Below are 7,966 nucleotides of genomic sequence, written 5' to 3' on the forward strand. Positions count from 1 at the left end.
AACAGTAAATCCGCTGTAAAAAAAAACAAGTAAAATTGTTGTGAAAACAATGTAAATCAACGTTTTAAATTCCAAAATCTACAACAGAAAAACATTCTAAATCGTTGTAAGTGGTTTCAAAATGTATGGAAAAAAGCCAATTTTTTCATTGTTACATCGCTTAACGACCGCCCTTTTTCGATGTAAAAATTGTATTTATAATGAAATTGATTGTAGAAACAACAAATTTGATTGTATATTCATTGTACATTTTTCAACATATCTAATCTTTTTACATCGTTTTTCATTGTAATGTAACAATGAAAATCACTGTAATTCCGTTATACATTTTTATTCGGGTATCCACTAAGTCAATCCCTCGTTCAGTGCATAAAGCAAACGCCTATCAGGCGAATTCTCATTCTCGAGCGCGACCATGCAAGAGTGCAGTTCGTTTTTTTGTTTTTTCTCAGACTAAATAAAAGTAACCGTAAAAGTTCTCGCGTGTGTTTTTATTTACTTCGAACATCTGATTTATTACGCTGGATTTCCGCTGTGAACCGTGACATTCCCGTCACAAATTTCATCAAAATATATCTTACCATCTATGTCGGAGTCTGAACCTGTGCTCAAATTCTGCGTCAACACCAGCATCAAGTTTCGGTCTATCTGTCACAAATCCGTATGTGATGGATTTAACATTTGTTGAACATCAATGCGTGAAGCGTAGGTAAAGACTATCAGCTACTACGTAGCCGAGAGCTGTAGTGCAAAGAACATTGTGTACGATTCTTTGTATGCCGGCCATCCTTATTTGCAGATAGAAGAAAACGATCAGAAACAGCAGGCTGGCGTTCGTTATGGCTGCAACTACGTGCGTGCTAATCATTTTTCGTGGGATTTTCATTCTTACCTACTGGAGGCACATCCGTGGCGGCATTGACCGGGGTATATTTGTTGTTTGCGAAACAGTTCCCGTTTCCCGTCAATGCCGGAGTAATACTTTATAAACAAATGGTCTCACTTACAGAGTGCGACAGTTGGCAACATTTTGTTTTGCTCTGCTCGCGAAGGAGGTCGAGGGGAACGACACTCCTTGATTTGTTGATGAAATTAACATAAAATTTATATTTCTGAACGGATTGATAAAGATTTACATTAGTTAGTTCGAAATGGATTCGCATTTTCAACATTGCCAAAAAAAAGTTTCAAATGGCCGAAGATGATTTGAAATGTGTCATGAAAAACAAAATGAAATGCTCGAAATTCACGTTTTGACAGCTTCAGTGCTCGATGAAACCAAAACAAAACATTACCAGCAGCATAACTGCATGACCAAATCAAAACAAAAACATAAATTTTGTTGCCAGAATTGTTGAAAGATTCAAACATTGAGTATACAGAGTTGCCAGTTCCATCAAAATCGTCGAAATTCGAGCAAAATTTGCTTGAGATTGGAGAGATTTTTTGTAATTTCTTCGATTTTTCTTAACAATGCTCGATTTGTTAGAACATTGTCAAGATTTTCTAAAATTTCCGGAAAAAGTACGAATTCGTGTAAAACTGAACGGAATAAAACAATCATTCTGAAGTGACGTTCCCCTCGAAGGAGGTTCATTCAAGTCAAAACAAATGTTTCGCAAAAGGTTTGAGTAAACAATTCATGCGTACACGGAGAACTTTATATAATCAGCGATAGCATACTTTTCTTCTGCCGTAATTTTTTTGCGTTTGACAAATTCTGTCTATCCATTCGTTGAATGCATGCTAGAAGTTTATGCTAGAAAATACATAAAAATCACAACAGAAGAAGAGACGGGAACAGAAAGTATGCTAACTCTGCATATTTTTGTTTCTCAGTGTATGTTTTATATTCTCCACCCGAAATTCATCCAAATGGTGTAAATTTTTGGGGAAACAAGGCAAAGTAGGATCTGAGAATACGGAGTGAAATGGGCAGCTCGAATGATTTTCGATTTTTTCAATAGTTAGAGACTTCAAATCACCGTGGCAATATGCAGAATCGATTCGGGAATGAAAAATGAATTTCAGCATAAAAAATTTTTTGACAAGAAAGGTCTATTTAGCGCTTAGCCTTTTGTACCTTCTTACTATTCGCTATGCTAAATATTGAATAACTTCTTAATTCTATTGAGCAGTTGTTGGCTTACCGGCGCTTTGCGCTCTACCAGTTGTGACGGAGCTCATTTCGTGTTGCTGAGACGGATCCAGCTCATGGCAATTTCGGAACGCCACCTTCATCAACGCATACATGCAGAACTTTTTCCTATGCGAAGAAAATGGGGAATCAATACAAATTGTCGGAAAGGTTTATTAGTGTTGTTTGTGACATTACCTGACTCTCGCTCAACTTAATGCATTTTCCGGATTAGTCCGAGGTTTGTCTTGATATCATGCCATGACACCGATGAAGCACTTTTTCCAAATGAGTCACACAGCTGGCCCGTTTGAACTTGTCGTGCCCTTCCATTATGTTTGTTCTGTAAATCAACAAGGATATCTAGATATGCAAAGGAAAGTTTGGTGGGAAGTGGGGGTGGAAACTTACCGAAAGAGAAAGTCCTTTTCAAGCACCTTGCTGCTGCATTTACTGTTTAATCACTGCGTTCTGCTGCTGGATGTTGACTATGGTACCCTGTTGCTGCCGTTGAGCGGTGTGTGTCCGCTGGATCTATATCTACTATGGTTCCTGTTCGATCTAAAAAATGCAAAACTTAATATCCGTAACCGAGCTTACGAACGTGAACTTTTTTTTATAAGAATATGATATTGAATTACAATGTACTCAACACGGTACTGATACTTCTGAAATTAAAAAAAAATCACTCACCTTGCTGCACCTGCAACTGAATAAAAGTTCCTCCTGCTCGTGGTATGATACAATATCGTATACAATGCTACGGTTACTACAGTCTGAAGGTGCTGTTCCTGTTCTTTGCTATATCTTTTTCTGCAGAATCTGGGTGATGATTGTTCTGATATGGTTGTTGCTGCTGCTGCTACTGTTGGCCAATGGTTTTCTGCGTTTGTCCCTGATTGGATTAGATCGTTTGCACTGGTTGCCATTGTTGACCAGGTTATAAAATTAGAATAAAACCCTGAGGTAGAGCCGTCGTTTTAACGCTATTAATGGCGACCATTTGATGATGGTCATCATCTGGGAGAAATCTTAATAACTGGTGCTGCTGCTAAGTCTGTTGTGAAAAGTTGTACTGTCAAGGCTCCTCCCTACCTTTTTCATGCAGGGAACTGGTAGGAATTAAGGCTAGGATGGGATACGACGTTCCTTTTTGATTTAGGATGTTGGATAAGTTCGATATAAATTGTTTTGCCTTTCACGTTTGGTGATATGATCACCTTGGAGCATTTCAGTTGCAATCGGCTTCATGTCATGATGGAAAAGTTTGTTAATTTTACTGCCGCTGATGGATTGTTTTGTTGTAAGATCTGAGCAAAAAACGTAGCGATCGTGATGTTGCTTTGCGGGTTTAGATCTGAAATTGTTATATGGCTCTTTTAAGGGGTTGTTGGCTGCTACTATATGTTATGTTGCTGGTGCTGCTACGGTTTTATCGATTCAATGCTGAGAATGGTTGGCCGATTGCCAAATTAAGGATGTTGAATCGAGATAATTGATGATTTGTTGCATCTGGTTGTTGTTGAAGGAAACAGTAAGGGCTGAACGATTCGATTAGGGGTGGTTGGATGCTGACTTTGCTGTTGTTGGGCCTGGAGCAGTTACTCTTGATGCTAGAGCACGGGAAATTGTGATTTTAAGTTCTGGTCTAACGATTACCTTTGCATTCGTTATCTTTGATTTGCTTCAAGGGCGGTAAGGTTTTATGGACGTACGACTGCAGAGCATAACAATTGTAGAACCAGTTTCTGTTGCTGTGCTTGCAACTTGCGTTTGGTTGTACCTACTTGTTTTGTGACAAACAGAATATTACCAACTGGACTGCCATACTTTAACTAAATTTTTAAAACCTCCGTCTCTTCGTGTAACTGAACAACACAAAAGAAAAGCCTTTTTTTAATTCCTTGACCTGATTTATAGTACTAAACTGACAGGCTATCGTACGATTAATAATAAACAATATTTTTTTCTTTTTTACATCGCAATCTGTCAAAATTTCGCGAGTCTCCGAGCGGAATAATACCAATGAGGTTGATACTAAAATGAAATTGAGCGAGAGAGCAATACAGCATTGCCACACCTTAGTATCCAGTACATTGGAATAATACATCCGATCATTATTTCGCACGGAAAAAGCTTGCCTTGGTGACAGCTCATAGAAAGCAGCGCTGTCTCGCGGAAGTAATATAAAACTTATCGTTTGTCGAACCGTGTCTCGGCTAACTGCAATTTTCGTTATCGTTTTCGCGAGAGCTGCGTACCGCTTGTGAAATCAAAATGAAAAAAAATTTCGCAAGCATTTCGCGGCGTTTTTTATGCATAGGTTTTGTATAGGAAATTTCATTTCGCAAGAGGTGCATACTTAGCTTTACTAGTCAAAGTTTGACATAGTTCAACAGTTTATGATAGTTCAACAGTTTATGAAAGAGAAAACTTTTCTCTTTCATTTACTACCAACATCTGTTATTGGCGTGTAACGGTTTGTCCGGATTTTCCATTCAAAGTGGATTTTGACAGTCGGCTTTTAGGCCGTAATCATATGTTTGTCGAGAAATGTGAAGACATTTGAAAAATATACCTGGTATCCAAAGAGAATAGGGAAAGAGACGAAGAGTGAAAATCAGTCAAAACGGCAACACTCCCTTTATGATGATCACGGTTAAATAAAACAACCTGCAGAATAAGTTGTTTTAACTTACTTTTGAGTTGTGCGTCGCTTTCGCACTTATTAGTGTTGTCAAAAACAAAAAGAGAGATTCGACTCAGTCGAGGTCTTCCGTGGAGGAAGGTACTTTTGAGTTGTTTGGGTTGAACTCAAAATTAGGTAAATTCAACTTAAATTTGAGTATAAAAAACCTATCAATGAGTTGTAATTTTTGCCGTGGTTAAATGGAAACTACCTTCAACACGGTTTACCTAATTTTAAGTTCCCCCACGATACCACGAGATTGAGTCAAAGGAACTCAATTTTAGGTAGTTTTTCGTTTCCGTGATTTCAACACTAGAATAGACCTTTCTCGTCCGACCTAACCCCCTTTTTTCTTATTTTTATTCAAAAGACTACACATTTTTAAGAATATTGCCGTTGAAATGAGACTATTTGGAGCTATCGTGATTTTTTAATGATTTTTTTAAATTTGAAAAATGCAAGAATGTTGAGTATTTTTTCCACCTTTGCAAGAATGGTGGGACTCAAAATGTGTGTTTGGGCAACACTGTTTTGAATATTTTTGCTTGAGTTCCTGGCAACGCGGCAAATGAAGTGGTGAGTCGCGGTACAAAGTTCATTGGTTATGTAAACAAACTAAAGTGAACCTCTCGGTGGAGAACATTGCATGATAAAGTTTAACCTCACTTTTTTGACAGTTCAGAGAGATTGTTTACATGGTCTTGGAATTTTTGTTGATTCGATCATAGTATGAGAAACTTGGTTTGGTTCGCTGCCAAATGTTAACACTTTCCAAACAAGGTCGCTCAGCTGTAATTTTTTATTTGATGTCGGCATCATACATTATTCCGTTAAATTTAACATTTTTACCTTTCTTGTACATGATTCATTGTAGAAGTAAGGAATTTCTAACCAAACATTTGAAAAAGGCCTACTGCCAAATGCAAACAAATCGAATTTTCATGTTCTCTATTAAAATCCTGGGACAAAACCTGTGGATATGTTTTCTTTTTCTTTTTTTCTGTTCATTTGATCTCTTGTCTTGCATAGCCACTCTTTCTTCCTCACATATTTTAAATGGACTGGCTACATTTGACAGTTCCCCCTGACTGCATTTGACGGTTCCCTTTGACTGCATTTGACAGCTCCTCCTGGCTGCAATTGACATTAGGTTTTTTCGTATCCACACGTCACGTCCCAGTTAATAACTATCTATCTGGCCATGTGCATAAACATAACGCAACAATGGATTATGAAGAATTTTGTTAATGATTTTATAACAAATTATAAAAGGGCCCGGCTGATATAAAAGTCCTAACTAGCAATACGCTTATTATAAAATGATTATAAAGGATTATTGTAACTGATTCCAAAAGGATTATAAAGGCAGTGAAATACGTACTAAATGAATTAAGGGGAGTGTCTGATGTAAACAATATGCGCAATCAAACTAAATAAAACAGTATTAAATTTTTAAATAGAATTATAATGAATTCGACCAAAACTTCTTTTGCCTTTTTCTCAAGGTTTACGTTTGGCAGTTAGACCCTTTTCAAATGTTTCAAATGTTTGGGTAAAATTTAGATTATTTTATCGTTGTTGCGATCAATTTCATTTGGTTTGTTTTGTTAACAATATTAGTCGCAGAGCGTTTTGGTGACCTATGGCAATTGATGACCTTTACACCCCATACTAGGTCCGCTCCTGTTGCAGCTGTTTCGCCCCGTCCGACACCGAGTCAACCGATGTCCAGCCTGCGCCGCACTCGTCTGTCGCTATACCAATGGCAGGGACTTGGATTAAAGGCTAAAAGGTCAGCTACGGCTGGTGGTGTTGCTGCAATCGGTTTGCCTTCGGCCACGTTGGACATTCGGCTAACGGGAATATTCAGCGATTCTGATTCGAAGGAAGCTGCGCCAGTTGCAGACTGCTTCGGTTCAGCAATACGCTCCGGTATCGGACGAAGCTAACACTCCGGCAGGACGAAGGTTTCAATGAGGGGCTCAGGCATAAGTAGCAGAGTCCTTGCACTTACTGCTTGTCGAGTGAACAATTCCGACGAAACCACAGCCACTCTCGCCAAGTTTGATCACCGTTATAAGTGCGACGTCAGCGGTATAGTGCCAGGAATAATCGAGAAGAGTGCCAGGACTAACTTGCCAAGAGCTACAAGATGAAATAGCAGAGCGTTTTTAAAGTGGCCGTAGTATAACGTAGAGGCACAGAGAACAGACGTCCATCTTCAGCATTCAACTTGTGTAAAATCTCTAACGGTTTCGAAGGTAGTTTGGATATCTTAACCAGGTGCGCTACTGTCGTCATGTTTTTTTGTGGCTGAGTGCGACAGAATTGACAGCGGTTATTCCTCTACCCAGTCAAACTAGTCCGGAACCGATTCGGACTTCCAGCATGAAATCCAGCTCAAATGCGTCAACCGATAGAGTTGGAATCGGTTGTTTTCTTTGAGCTAGATTCCATGCCGAATACATCCAGGATTTCGAACCGGTTCCGGAATCGATTTGACGGATAGTTGGGATAGGTTGGTGTGGCGGCGCTAGTGTTTTTAGTATATTAATTAAAATGTTTACACACGTTTTTTAAATATTTTTGTTCGATCATGGATGTTTGTTCTCTGTGGTAGAGGCTTTAGGCAGATGATTTATTCAGCAAAATAAGATAGCAAAATTATCCAAAACATAAGAGCTGGCTGCCGAAGTGAATCCACACACATCATCACCTACAGAGGCAAGCAATGTTGGAACGCAGCGAAATTCCTCACAATGAATTGACCTCGTTAGATGAAATTCCAGGATGTACAATTTTCATAGCATAATTTAATCGACCGAAATTGTAATCCTCAGCCGAGAGAGAGACTGATAGGGTAGCAGCAGCTAGGAATTTTCTTTCGAAAGCTAGCAGTGGTTTCGCGTATCCTGCGCTAAGTAGAGAGCGTTAAGACAGATCTCCGAAGCATGTCAAGTGTATAGTTACTATATTCATAGTTAGGCGGAGACACTAAGCGGAGCCAATTTAACATGTCAAATGCCGGAACCAATCGAGCATGACGTCACATAACATATTCTCTTTGAATATATATGGAAAAGGTATTGTGATTATGGTCATAACTATTTTACTCATATCTTGTGTTATCGAGTGTAGAG

General features: G+C 38.7%; 1 long non-coding RNA gene across 1 annotated transcript; it reads right to left on the minus strand.

Annotated features, from left to right (window-relative positions):
• Positions 1-2,088: 2,088 nt before the first annotated feature.
• LOC131692072 (uncharacterized) lies at positions 2,089-3,950 on the minus strand. The gene is made up of 4 exons (XR_009305915.1): positions 2,831-3,950; positions 2,549-2,698; positions 2,336-2,480; positions 2,089-2,266 (listed from the first exon to the last, which is right to left on the minus strand). It is a non-coding gene; the product is annotated as an uncharacterized LOC131692072 (long non-coding RNA).
• Positions 3,951-7,966: the final 4,016 nt, after the last annotated feature.

This window comes from Topomyia yanbarensis, chromosome 1 (genome assembly GCF_030247195.1).
Source record: "Topomyia yanbarensis strain Yona2022 chromosome 1, ASM3024719v1, whole genome shotgun sequence".
Taxonomy (NCBI): domain Eukaryota; kingdom Metazoa; phylum Arthropoda; class Insecta; order Diptera; family Culicidae; genus Topomyia; species Topomyia yanbarensis.